The 14,235-nt window shown below is 45.9% G+C and overlaps 1 protein-coding gene across 1 annotated transcript in view; it reads left to right on the forward strand.

The window, feature by feature from the left end:
• Positions 1-6,674: 6,674 nt before the first annotated feature.
• RAB30 (RAB30, member RAS oncogene family) overlaps positions 6,675-14,235 on the forward strand; it is a 48,702-nt gene continuing 41,141 nt past the window's right edge. Inside the window, exon 1 of the mRNA XM_032099108.1 lies at positions 6,675-6,759. The gene's annotated coding sequence lies outside the window, so the exon portion shown is untranslated. The remainder of the gene's footprint in view (positions 6,760-14,235) is intronic.

Consider the following 14,235-nt stretch of genomic DNA (forward strand, 5'->3'; position numbering starts at 1 on the left):
CTCAAAAAATGAGAGAGTCAACCAGTGGTAATGTACAGAAAAACTAAAAGCTTCGGTGAAGAGTCCAAGGCAAGGAAGAGAGCAAACCAAGGGAACTGTGGCACAGGCAACATGATCAAATGCTGCGGTCCTAGGAGTTGCATGCTTTTTCACAGTGCAGCAGTACTTCCCAGAAGGAAATGGTTTGTGTGCACTGAGGAATGCTCTGACTGCAATACTGTTGTTTAGGTACTCACACTGCCCAAGCTTGTATTTTAAGCTGAATCATATAGGAAGCAACGTGCAATTTTGCACCACTACACTCAAACAGCTGAAGAACCCAAAGACACCTGCACACATGACCAGGGATTCCAGTGTATCAGTTTAGGTGCAGGACTGCCTTTGAAAATTAATAATGGTGCATCACTTCACATAAAAACATAGTTGCCAAAATTAAATTGTAACCTCTGGTTATGGCTTTCACTCTCGCTACATCCAACACTTTTCCCCTACAACCTCACAAAAAAAAAGGGTCAAGGAATGGTGTTGGAAGCTTGCCATAACCACAGGCTCATATTGCCTTTGTCAAAGGAGGTAATTTCCCAAAACGTATTCCTTCAACAAAGATACTTAGTGAGCTTTTAATTTCAGTAGAATTTATGTGACTCTTAAAAATCCTCTGCTCTTCTCCCTCCCACCTTTTAAATTTTTTTTATGTTGAAAGAAGTAAAAGCTAGTACCATGCTTGAATATTTGTCAGCTCATGGGCTGCTCTCCTGGCACAGATAAGCCCATCAGCTGAGCAGTATCTATTACCAACTCAGGTTTACCACATCACAACAAAAATAGCCCTTCCCAGGATTAATGGCAACTGAGTCAGGTACACACCAAGCATAACCTCAGTGTGATACCTCCACTGCTTTATGCAATACAGGGTTTGATCGAGCTTTGTGCTGAAGAGGGCAGTGCACACTCAAAAGTACATGTAAATATGCACTCCAAGTGTTTCTTGTTCTACATGGAAGTGCTTGGGGCACCCATCGTGTATATTAAAGCCAGAACAGTGGCAGCCAGAAGATTTATGCTCAGCCCTGGAGCCCACCTGAGCCATGTTTGTGTGCCATTATCCAGCAATCCAGGGGTGGGAATGCTTATCTTCAGTGCAGAGCTGCAGTCAGCCAGCTGGCTCTGCAGCAGTTAGGTGGACTGAGAAAAGCTGTTGTTCCAGGAACTAAGAGTATTTGACAAAAACTGAAGCTGTTTGGGTGGTTCTGAGCTGGGCAGTGGCATACATCCTTTTAAAAGAAATGTGGTCTGCCTACAGCCTTATGGTCTTCAGTGGTCATGTCAGGGCATCCCACCTTAAGAGATACATCCATGTGTAGCTAACAACTGCAGAACTTTTGATTCTCCTTGTGTTTAGAAAGTTCTCCCCACTGCTAGTGCACCTTCCCAAAAGGCAGCTTCCCACAACTGGAGTCTCTGAGTCTCCTGTACTTGAGCTACTTGCAGTTTTTCAGTGTCCTGACTAGCACTTTTAAGTTCTGCATAGTGATTATCTTCCCCAGTATCTAAAATAAAATCAATTTCCTGTTTCAGTATTAGATGAGCTCTCTTTTCAACTCAAAAGGGTTTGAAGTTGTGGAAGCAACAACCTTTTTCTCTCTACTGAGTTCTTTCAGATACCAGATATTAGGAACACAGGGACTTGCAGCAGCCTGCACACCCTTTCCCGTTGTGTAACTGCTATTGAACTGCTGCCATCTCTCAGTTGAAGAACATGTCCGTGCTAAGTTGACTCTTGACTGCTCTTACAGCACTCTTCTTTTTGCTGAAAGACAAAAAAAAAAAGGGTAACACTTTATAATTAGTCATTAGAATTATTTCCAGTCGCTTTACGCTCTTTTGGCTATGCACAAATACTAGGCTCTTCCAAATATTGGTTTAACAGCTGCCTCCCCACAATTTCATTGAGAACACTTTAAAAAGGCACAGAAGCCTTCCACTCCCTCCTGTTTTTCCAGGCTCCCCTATCAAAGAACAAAGTAGAGTACACAACGTATTTTTAGCGTTATCATTAAGATACTTGGAAACAGTAACATGATATACAAGTACTTACCTGTTCCACCCAGCTGAACTCATCCTCTCACCTTTCCTCTTGCAGCTCCGGAAACTTTTTGGCAAACAGCTCAATGGGAAACAACTAAAATCAACCAACCTTCATCACAGCTTCTTCATCCACTATCATCTGAGCAGTAACTTTAATGTGAAAGAATTTACACCCCTTCCCCCATAGGCTTTGAAATAAGCAGTTGGTCAGTGACACTTCCACTCCTTCCTCCAAGGGGACTGCAGACAACTAAGTTTTAGAGCTGGGGTAATTAAGAAAACACAATATTAAAACAGAATTTATGTGCCAAGACTAACATAGATGGTATTACCCGTAGAAACCATATTCTACTTTCTGTTTGAAAGCACATGCAAATCTTTTCATCCAGTTAATTTTCCTACCAGGGCTGACATTAGGCCTGGTAGGAAATTTCCAAGAACTGAAACAACCCCAACAGTTCTCTGTGCTGCACTGACACAGACATTGACAGTGACAGCAGACCTATATCACCACACATCTTAAAATTTATGACATGATATATCTGTACACTTCATCTCAAAATCTGTGTTTCTCATGCAGCCTGGCTTTCTATACTACCCAGTGAGTACTCAATTTAGAGCATCCAAATGCTTGAAGTTTCTTTAAGAGGAAACTTGTCAGGACGAGCGCTGAGACACAAAGACAGGTTTCTATGTATGAACTTAGATTTCTTAGACTGAGCATTTTCTTCTTTAGGCAAAGTCATCACACATTCCTACTTATCTTCCTCATCCCTCCTTTGGGATCTTTCAATTGATTCTTCAGGTCAGCAAAAAGGGTGGTTGCTTACCAGAGTTCAGTGACCAGAATCACTTCAGTAGCAACGAGAAGCCATAGGTTTTGCAGTGTAGGATGTCAGCATAGTAAAGTACACACAAACCCATCAGCATCACAGGCTGAGGACCAGACACACACTGGAGTAAGTTTTCATTAACAGCATTAAAGCAGAGCACACCAATCTTTAAGAAATGCCAAAGCGGGTTTTCAATGCTACTGTCAGGTTGTACCTCTTCATATGAACTGCAGACACGCCACTTATTTCTTCAATAGGACTGGAAGCTTCTTACAGACATTGCAACTAAGGCCTGTTGGGTCAGGATAGATCTGGACAGTAGCACTTTCAGGTGAACAGATTATCCAAGTCTGAGACACTTAACACAGATTTCATCATTAACATCTCTGACACGTTGTGATCAACCCGCCGATCCACACACTGGCAAGTATAAAATCCCCCAAAACTGACCAAAGTGAACAACACACACAAAGAAAACTCTTTTACTTCTCTCTTGCATCAGGTGTTCATTTGAGTAGTTTCTGAAGTTGTTTCCTTTTTCCTACCTCAGCTGAGACATCAGTGGCATCTACATCTACAGATAAAGAAGATATAAATAATGAAATACAATTATCTGTAAAGCGGGACGCACAGCATCCCCCCCAGAGCAGCAGCACTGACTGCAGGGGAATGGGGAGGGAGTGAAGGGAACCACTGCATGTAAAACCAATTGTTTCTAAACCAGTTTAAGGAAACATACTGCCATTAGACCAGCAGACCATCTTGGATGAAGATTTCACATGTACTTTTTCTGACAGTTATAGAAAAGATAACCAAGCTTGACCCAACTATTCCACTGCAACACTTATCAGCCTTACCAGGTATCAGCTGCAGAGATAAAAAGCATAGGCCTAAAGTCTACAGTGAACAAGTGTTGTGACAAGTCATCATTCCAGTGCCCTTTATTTCACCCCCAGTTCACCTAATCTAAAGGTATCTGCGTAGAAAAGAAACAGAATTAGAAAAGCAATAAGAAGGGCTGTACTTATAATTCAGAATTCTCCATATATATGGAACTATTGATGCTATGAATTTTATTAACAGAGCCTTACACCCTCACCATTCATTTTCTTCAGAGAGGAATATGATAAAACAGGAGAACCTGGCTGTGAGGAGAAGCACCCTCAGGACACTGGACTATTTGCAGGACTGCATGCAACCAGTTCAGCTCCTTTAACTAAAGGGAGTTGCATCTAAAGTGATAAAGGAACAGCACACATTGCTGTAGTACCAGCAAGTCTTGAAAGGCTGCAATGTTCAGGGGAAGTAACTGCACCAGAGAATATCTCACATCATCCTTTCTCCAACACTTTTGTATCCTGGGGCAAACACGCCATCTCAGTTATTGTGTAGCAATAGTTATTCTGCAGCAATACCCTGAGCAAATGCCTTGTACTTACCTCCAGGAGGAGCCAAAGTATCAAATAAACCCTTGTATCTCCGTTTTACCTGAGCAGTAACACCAGTGGTAGTAGCCAAGACTTCAAGCAAGCCTGCAAAACTCTTCACGACTCTTTTCAATTAAGTGTCTTCCTGGCATAATAAAGTGCTTTATTTCACAGGAATCAGCTGTAACTAGAAACGGTATTATTTCACAAGCCACGCAATACTTTGACCATCTTCCCTTCGGGTTTTGAGCACAGGCCTTCCACACATGGTTTCAGGGAACTCCAGTCGCCTTAAGCCTCACAGAGCTTAGATTACTCTCATCTGGTGAACATGTATTTCCCATTCCCCAACACAAAACACTAGAATAAGCAGGGATAACGTTCAGTACAAGAAAGCCTAAAACCATTGCTCAAAATTGCATCCTATTTCCTCCATGCCAGCCAGAGGGCTGAAACTAAGACAGCACCTAGTCAGGTGGCTAAGCCATGCCAACCTGAGACAGCAAGCGCAAGTAAAATACGGGGGCAGCAAGTTGGCTTGGCTGCTCCCATACCACGCTGAGATGTCTTATACCATCTCGTCTGCCTTCTCAACTTTTTCAAACTTGTTTTATGTGTCTATGGACATAGAATTATACATTTGGGCTAGAAGTAACCTCAAAGATCATCTGGTTCTAACCCTCCCCTGCCATGGGCAGGGACACCTTCCAGTAAACCAAGTTGCCCCGTGCCCCATTCAGCCCGGCCTTGAACACTTCCAGGGATAGGGTGTCCACAGCTTCTCTGGGCAATCCTCACAGTAAAGAATTTCTGCCTTGTATCTAATCGAAACCTACCGTCTTCCAGACTAAGGCCTTTAGAAGGAAGCAAAGCTCCTCCTGCTGGTCACACCAAGAAGCATGTCTCTGACACCCAGACACCATTAGTGCAATTATCAGACCTCAGACAGAGCCACCCACAGCCCTTAAAAAAACCACTTAAACCAGCGAAGCGCAGGCTGTCACCTGGCGTACGACAAGGGCATGTCCCAGTCTGCTCCCTGCTGACGGCCACCCCACCAAGGCCAGCCCTGCTCTTTAACCCGCAGTCCGTACTTCGTCCAAGGCCCAGACACCGGAGCTGGTACAGCCCCGCCGGGCCCCTCTCCCCGGAGGAGGAGAGCGGGGGGCCACAGCCCCGAGAGCCACCGGACCCGCCCCGGCTCCTGCGCCACAGAGCGGCCTCCCCGTTCGCACCCAGCACCGCCCCAGCGCCTACACGCCCCGGCAGCCATGACCGGCCGTCGCTGCAAGGCCACGCCGCCCGCTCCTGCCACACTCCCACCGCAGCCGGACGGGCCCCTCCAAGTCCCGGGACAGACTCGCACCCCACGGCCCCGCTCCCACCACAGAGAAGCGCTGCCCCACCCAGAACCGGCAATCACCGAGTGACAATCGGCCGTGTCCTTCAGAGCCCCCCTCCCTACCCGCCGCGGCCCTCCGGCTACTCCTCCTCAGCCTCCCCCTTCTTCCTCAACCGCTCGCACAAGCTCTTTCTTGTCCCTTAAACCAAGACAGGACTACCGCCCTTCCCCCTTCTCCGACATCTTAACCCGGCTTCCCGACCGCTCCTCCCGAGCTAAGCGTCCCACGCCACCAACATGGCGGCCGCGGCCGCCTCCTTCCCCACCCCGCTACCCAACGCGGCCGCACCGCACGGGATCTGCCGGGAAATCGAGTCCACGTCCTGAACGCTGCCGCGCTATTGCTATCCGAAGAAAACTACAAGCCCCAGAAACCCCCGCTGCCAAAGGGCGCCAGCCAATGGCGAGACGGCAGCGCGGGCAGTGGCCCCGCCCCGGCGGGCGAGAGGGGTGATGTCATTGCCCAGCGGGGCCGCGGGGGCGCGCCGCGCGCCGCCGCTCATTGTGCTCGGCCGGTGCCGCCTCCGCTGCCGGACACGGCGGGGGGGCCGCGCTCCCGCTCCTGCGCTGCCTGGGGCGGGCGGCCCTGCGCACATCCCCGCAGACTGCTGCCTTGCGCCGAGCCCTGCTGCTCCTGTCCTGGGCGTCCTGGCTCCAGGGTAGCTCGACACCGTTCCGGAGGGCTGCGCTGCACGGCACGGCACGGGCAGTGGGGACTGAACACCCATTCCCGACTGGGACTGCCTTGCGCCCAACCCTGCTGCACCCATCCCGGGGAGCTGCCCTGCGCCGGGAGGGTGGTCAGCACCCATCCCAGTGGAAGTGGGCTGCCGTGCGCTCATCTCGGGGGTCAGCACCTACCCGGGGCGTGCGGGGGCTGCAGCGCCCAGCCCCGCTATCCCCCGCGTGCGGCGGCCCGGGGCTGCCGCTTCTTCCCATCGCCGCTGACCGGCTCCTGGCTCCCGCCTCGTTTTATGGTCGTGGAGAGGGAGGAAAAATCCCAAACCAGGTGAGTTCTGCGCGCATCTTCTCTTTCTGTGTGCTTTTCCTTGTCCTGTTACCCCCTCCCTCCCAGGCCCCCATCTCCCGATGCCCTTCCCCGCACTGTGTGCTCCTCAGCGAGGAGCAGCGCTGCCGAGAGGGACTGCGCTGTCGTTCCCTGGTCCTGCTGAAAAAGGAGGGGCGCAGGGACGGAGGAAGCGGGGAAAAAAGCCCTAACCCGCTAAATGGTCTCATCCCGCGGAGATGAGTCCCCCTCGCCGCCCTTCGGGCCCGGCGGCAGCTCCGCGGCCGCGCTGCGCGTCGCGGAGCCCCTGGGAAACTCCCGCAACTCCGGGATGCTCCGGGCGCCCCGAAGCTGCGCGGTCCCGAGCCGGCGGGGAGCCCTGTCTGGTTTGGCTCCCTCGCTGGATAAGAGTGGAAAATAAGATGGATTTTGAATTGCTGTCGTTAAGCGCTGCAGAGCCTGCGAGAGCCGGGCTCCTGCGGACAAAATAAATACGAGGTGTGTTTTAGGATGGTTTTTGGGGCGTTGGTGTGCTGTCGTGCGGCTTCGTTGTTTTGACACCGCTATTCCTCCCCCCTTTCAGGGAAACGGGGGACATTTGAATCCAACTGACTCTCAGTCCTGGCTGTGTGCAGTTGGTCCAGGTTTCTTCTCCAAGTCACATCTTGAGTTAGTATCTTAAAAATTCTTGGTTGACAGCCTGATGTTTTATTTCAGCTTCCAAACTACTGCTCTGATCTTTTTCAGTTTTATCGTAAATATAAGAAATGCCTATATTTTAAACTTTGTAGAAACTTTGTGGTCCAGCAGAGCTTCATTGTCGTGTGGCTTTTTATTCGTTTCACTGTTCCTTTCTGTTTGTGAGGTGAAATTTGGATTTTTACTTGAACAGTGCTAAGATATTAGTGCAACATACAGATAATTTTTCCTTAGTATATAACATCAGAAGGTTTTATCCCCTTTTATAACTGAATTACTTCTGCAGTTGCTAGTGGACTCTAGACTTCTCATTTTGTGCTGGTGGCAATGAAATGTGTGCACACAGAGGGGTCCTGCTTGCTTCAAGTCTGTCAGTATCTTTCAGTGCCCTTTAAAGTTAATCCTCACCAAAGCCCGACTTGGAGGCTGTTCTGAGAGCAGCAAGAGTGTGCAACTGAGTTGATATTTTTAATTTTTTTTCCTCCCCTGTGCTTCATATTTGCTTCTGCGCTTCTCTTGTGTAACTGGCGCTGTGTGTCCTCTGGCAGGGCTCTCCCTGGAATTGCAGTGCTGGGGCGTGGGTAACATGAGTGCAGTGGGGACAATGAAACTCCCTGTTTGGTTTGCTCGAAGTGTTTGTAAACACCCGCGCGGTGTTGGGGTGTCCGTGTGCAATGGATGGTGTTTTACAGCTTCCCCTCTTCGAGTGGAATAAATATGCTGCATCCACACCTCCTTGCATTTGTTTTATCTGTGTTTTTTCCTTCCTTCCCCTTTACTACTGACTCAAAGGGGAAGAACAACAGTGCACACAGGCGTTGCCTTTGGTTGGTCTTTTTTTAACATTTTTGTTTCCTGGAATGGCGTTTTCCTCTTTATTTTACAAGTGAGGGAACAGATAATCTAATAGAGGGTTTCCCATATTGGCTGTAAAAGGAGAAGTTTTATAGCACTGATTTTGTTAGCCTGGTATAGAAGGCACTGGATATGAAGTGATAATTTGAAACTGTAGCCTGGGAATTGTTCTGGGAAATACTGCTATAGAAGTTGGTGAGAACAAGCAAGGAATCCATGGCTGGTGATGTCGCATTTAAGTAAGACAATTTTTGTGATGCCCCTCTTTCTTTATCCTGTTTTCATCTTTCTGTATGTATATATCTTGAACAAAACAAGCATAAATAGCAATACATATTTATATATATTTCAATATTTATTACATTTGTTGGATTTAGAAATACTTGTGACAATGCATGCTAGCATTTTCAAGCTGTATTATACTGTATCAGGAGGTAGATTAAAAATGTACCACAGAAATCTACACTGTATTAATCAGATTAAATTTTGCCTTTCAGCAACTGAAATACAGACACATAAGAAGGGACCAAAAGCTGAAAATCACTCAATCTTTGCTGTGAAAAAACTCAGATGAGCTAGGGGATCCTTCCTCTTGTCCTGCAAAGACCTAAATGCAGTGTATGTGTTTACTCTGATTCAAGAATTCTCTGAAATGCCAGCTGCTGGAAGCAAAGAGAATATCCCAGGAAGGCAGCACTAAATATTTCCTCAGGTCTTTTACTTTTTTTCCCCATTTCTTACTAGTGTCCAGTGTTTGAAGGGAAATTCAGGGTTCGGTGGTCTCATGGTCATATTCTGCAGAGTTTTCTTGCATTTTAGTCCTGTTCCTCATGAAATTGAGTATGATGCCAATTACTGGCTTCTTAGTCAAGCCAGAAATCACACCCTTGCAAATTGGTTTTATGAGTATCACCCGTGTGCCCTGAACTGTGTTAAATTGCCCATCCCAGAACTGTTGCTGCCCTGGGATGTTTGGGTGTCACCCAACCTCAGGTACAGGGGAACCCAAAGACTGGTGAGATGAGAGGAACTGGGAAGAGCCAGAGCTGAGCCAGCCTTGCTGACTTTTAAGCTTAACTTTCCTCTTTGCTCCAGAGATGAGCTAGGAGAGGACAGGGATTTCTGTAGCCTGGAGTTGAGATCTGGTGAAAGAGCTGAAGTTCCTGAAGCAAGAGATGGATGGCTGAAGGTGGCTCTCCAGGGAGGAACTGAGCAGTCACTTTCCAAACCGGCAAGGGGAGAAAGGCATCTGCAAGCAAACAACCCCCATTTGTCACCCTGCTGTGAAAGAGCTTTTCTCTGTTGACTGATCTGTGCTGTACTTCCCATCTTCCCAGACCCAGCTGCAGGTGGTAGATGTTGCTCACAGCCTGAGCTGGAGTGTGGTGGCTCTCTAATGTGAGCTGTGGAGAGCTCCTGGCTTCAGCTCTGGAGCTGTCTCTGTTTGGTCCTTGCTGGGACAGCCAAGCTGGCATCCATCAACTGGCAAACTGAGACACTTGCTCTAAGTTTTGTGGTGTGTCCCAGAGAGGTGTATTCGCAGCTGGGTTTTTTGTGGGTGGTATAGGTTTATTGGCCTTTTCTTATTTTTACATAAAATAGCCAAACAAGGAGTTACAATAGCCGGGAACTAGATTGATTCCATTTCTCATTTTAAGGCTTATTGCCTTTTTTTCTAAGGACAGGACCAGCAGTTTGAGTGCAAGCCTTGCTCTGTGTGAGTACAGAAGGAGGAATGGGGAATGTGCTAGGTGCTAGTTCATGCATGTTGTCAAATAACCACCCAGGCAGTGAGAAAGTAAGAGAGATTCATTTCAGCTGTGTGGCTGGCATGGCAGGAGTGTGGGAAGTAGCACAAGATGGGCATACCTTGCAGTAATGAAGCTGTTTAGGTACTGATGCTTGTATGGATGTTTGCAAAACTTTGGAACAGGAGACTTAGGAGTCAGTAAAATAATTTTCTATATTACAGATGGGTTTCTGACACCAAAAACATCGGCCCAGTTGGAGAGGTCTTGGCGCAGAGACGCTCAGCAACAGCTCTGCTTTGGCTGGAGGACAGATGAGATGACCTGAGGCAGTGTTTTGATTGACTTTCTAGTTTCCACAATTTCATTTTGCAGCAAGTCATTTAGCTTCCTGCTCCCTCCCAGTGCTTCTGTCAATAACTAACTAAATTCTCATTTTATTTTTAATGGCTCTTACAGTGGGAAAGAAGTAATCTGTCATGTTTGTCATATAATCCTGGTTGGCCTGTGCATAAATCATGAATTTAAAGTGAGGGGAGGGAAGGGGTTGAGTCAAATATTCCTCAGGTGCTAATATGTTGAAATAATTAGGGCAGAACAAGGATCAACTTGTCCCTTAAAATCACTGTCAGCTTTTAAACAGAGTCAAGACCACATTGAAGTCTGCTGCTGTTGCAGTAGTTTCGTGACTAATCTATGCTATTAAACATTGGCCCTGCATAAGGTATTGGTGAGATTTGTGTTGTAATGTCATTTGATTTCACCTTGCATAGATAAAAATAATTAGAGAGCTTTGTTGCTTTGAGCTGAGGAGAGATATTTAGGCTGTGAACAGCTTGAGACTCACACACTATTTATCATCTTGCCTCTCCTGGAGTTACTGCTCTCACTACACTGCAGAGGTACACTCTTCCCTAATATACTTAAGGCAAAATTTAAACCTATTTAAAACCTATTTAACCTAGCTATTAGTTTCCTGAGAAAATTAGGGAATACCTGTACAAACAGAGGAGAAAACCTTCAGTAAGGTCTCACAAATCTGCTGCCCTTTTAAACATCACAGGATACCCTGTTTATTTTCTTTCCTTTTAGCAGAAATACTGTCTTTTAAGCACTGCTGAACTAAAAGTTAACTGTAACCTTTAAGTATCTGAATAGTGTTTTCTTTTAGACCTTGAAAAGAGTAATGAGAAAAAGGAAGAGAGAAGAGGAAGGGGAGGAAAGGCTGTACCGGCATGAAAAAAGATGAGCTTGTGCATGGTTTCTTAAAAGACTGTATCCTGCAGGCTGAATTTAAAAGAGAAAAAAAAAAAAAAAAAAGGTGTTAGAGTTGCCAAAGTACAGAAGTTGAGCAGTGCTTGGGTTACTGTGTCCTGCTAAAGATGTCCTCCACAGAGAGAGGGACTTCATGCAGGGCCTCAGCAGCCCAACCCACTGCTGCACTGTGCTTCTTCTCCTCTGCAATGAAGGTTCCAAAAACTAAACTCTGCTTTTTCAATTAAGCAAAATCTCAGTTACTCAAAGGGCAGCATGTGTGCATTTAAAGTGGGAGTATTTCTTGATATAAATCCAGGCTGTTGTTTGCAAAAGAGAATTGTCATGGAACTACCATCCTGTAGGCTGGTGCTGATCCTTGATGCCAATTTTTTTGGAACAGTGCAGAAAATGAATCCGACTGCATATGAGAGTCTCGCATCCCCCACAGTAACAATCATTTGCATGTGCTTTCCTGAGTGTTTTGGACCAAAATCCTTGCAGCCAAAAAAAACCAAAAAGAGCTTCTATTGCTTTGGCAGGAAGGATTACCCTGTTACCTGGCTCTGGAAGGATGGGACCCCTGTCCAGAGTAATCAAGCAGTTAAGAATAGAATATTTTCTATTCTAAATATTGTTGGAATATTGGAAGTTGAAAGGGACCTACCAGGATCATCTAGTCCAGCTGCCTGAACAATTCAGGGCTGACCATAAACATGTTGTTAAGGGCATTGTCCAAATGTCTCTTGAACACTGACAGGCTGGGGTATCAACCCTCTCTCTAGGAAGCCTGTTGTAGTATTTTGCCATGCTCTTGGTATAGAAATACTTCCTCATGTCCAGTCTGAACCTCCTCTGGTGCAGTTTTGAACCATTCCTATGCATCCTATCACTGGATACCAGGGGAAAGAGATCAGCACCTCTCTCTCCACGTTCATTCCTCAGGGAGCTGCAGGGAGCAACGAGGTCACCCCTTTTCTCCACACCAGACAAGCCCAAAGCCTTTGCTGCACTTCATAGTGCTCTTGCAGCCCTGATGAAGCTGTGTGGGGTTGTACAGGATGTTTCACTACTCAGTGGGATGTTGCTAAAGAGACAGCACCAGCTCCATGGGACTGCTAATGTTCTTGTTCCCACCTGCTTTCTCCCTGCTTGTTTTCCATCTGCCTGAACCTCTTGCTCTAGTGCAGCCACCCCAGCTGCACTTTTAGGAGCTTGGATACTCTCAGGCTACAGATAATTCTGAGGACTAGGTATAAATGCAGACTCTTAGCTGAAGAAGATGTGATGCCTGTAGGAAACAGATTATTAAAGGTGCTGAGTAGAAGAATTTGTGTCTGGTTAGAAGATCACCCTACCTCTGCTCTTACCTGTTTAAGCACAGGAGCTTGTCAAACCTTCCTGTCTTTTCAGTGGTCATTCTTTTGCTCCAAATAGTCATTTATCCATAAATATGAGTGTGATGAGAGATCCAGAAAAATCTGTGCTCCAGAAAAATCCCAGATCCATGCTCGGGATGTAGACCATTAGTTGAGACATGAACACCAGCATTCAGATTTACAACCAATCAAAGAACAACTTAAAGGGATTGCCAGGATTAGAAAAGAGATTTTGGGTTTGCTATGTTGCAAAGAATGCTTTCAATAATGAAAAGCAGACTTGAAAAATAATCATTAGCACTTTTCTGTGATTTAAATTTCATTGCCTGAACTCAGAGAAATGGAAAATAGATCAGTCAAGGCTTTTCATCTAACAAGTTTTTAAAGAAAGCCTGATTTGTGTCTAATTAGTGAGAATTTCTTCATGGTGCTTCTAGGACCTAAAGCATGGTGTTTTCATGACAGCTGTGGCTGCATGGGAATATTTACTGAAGATAACACCCTTACTTGAAAATGTAGTGAGACAGCCTTGTATAACCTGATTTGACATCAAGAAATCCACTATGGCATCTCCATACTGTGTGCTCTTATTTTCCTGTTGCTTTCTGATGGTAGAAGGGAGTTGTAAATTCCATCTTCTCCAACACTGGAGATTGAAACTTTATTATAATACCTACTGAACTTGATTAACTGAGAGAGGGGACAACTGCCACTTAAAAAAATAATTATTTTTCTATTGTTCTTGCATTACATCTATTAATGCAAATACCTGAAAAGTAAATGTAGGCTTGAAAAATCTTTCCTGGCTCATTTGGTATCCCTGCTAGTCCTCTGGAGACATCAGACTATTCCACCCTGTGACGAGTAATCTCTAGACGCGAGAATCAGATAGCCTGAAATTGTGGTGGGGGTGTCAGCTTATTTTGGCATATTGAGAAGAAGGTTGAGAGAAGTAACATTAGCCTTTTTATTCTTGCATCCCCCCCCTGAAGTTCATGGTACAGCATGTCCTGTGGAGAAAAGGTATAAATTCATATAAACCTGTGGTAATGAGTTTAATTAAACCCCAGCAAAGACTGGAGAAATCTCTAGCTTTCACAAAAAGGTAAGGGCAGGTTTGGGGTGTCCCTGTATCTATGGACTGCTGAGGACCTCAGAATAGTTAAGTATCTGGTTCACTGGAGATACAGCAGCAAGTTTAACCTGTGTGATAATGGCTTTGGGCTCTGCTGTTCTTCTCTGTAATCCCTTTTTCTGTGGCATAATTACAGAAAGTGCTGTTACTCTGAAGGGGGTGTTTTAACACAGTTTGCAGCTAATTCCATTTTTTTCTGTCTAAAATATACTCAAGTGCAGTGAGTATCTGCACCATTGCAATTACTCCAGCCTTGTTGGCAATAGCTGTCTCCTGCCTGTAGCCAACAGAAGATTGTGGCACCCTCTGATTTCTCACATATAAAAATCCTCACTGTAAATATTTGCTCTTTGTGTTAGGTGGTTATGGGGGGATTTTTTAACAATGTTGGGTCTATTGAAAAAACCAA

Source organism: Corvus moneduloides, chromosome 2, assembly GCF_009650955.1.
Source record: "Corvus moneduloides isolate bCorMon1 chromosome 2, bCorMon1.pri, whole genome shotgun sequence".
Taxonomy (NCBI): Eukaryota; Metazoa; Chordata; class Aves; order Passeriformes; family Corvidae; genus Corvus; species Corvus moneduloides.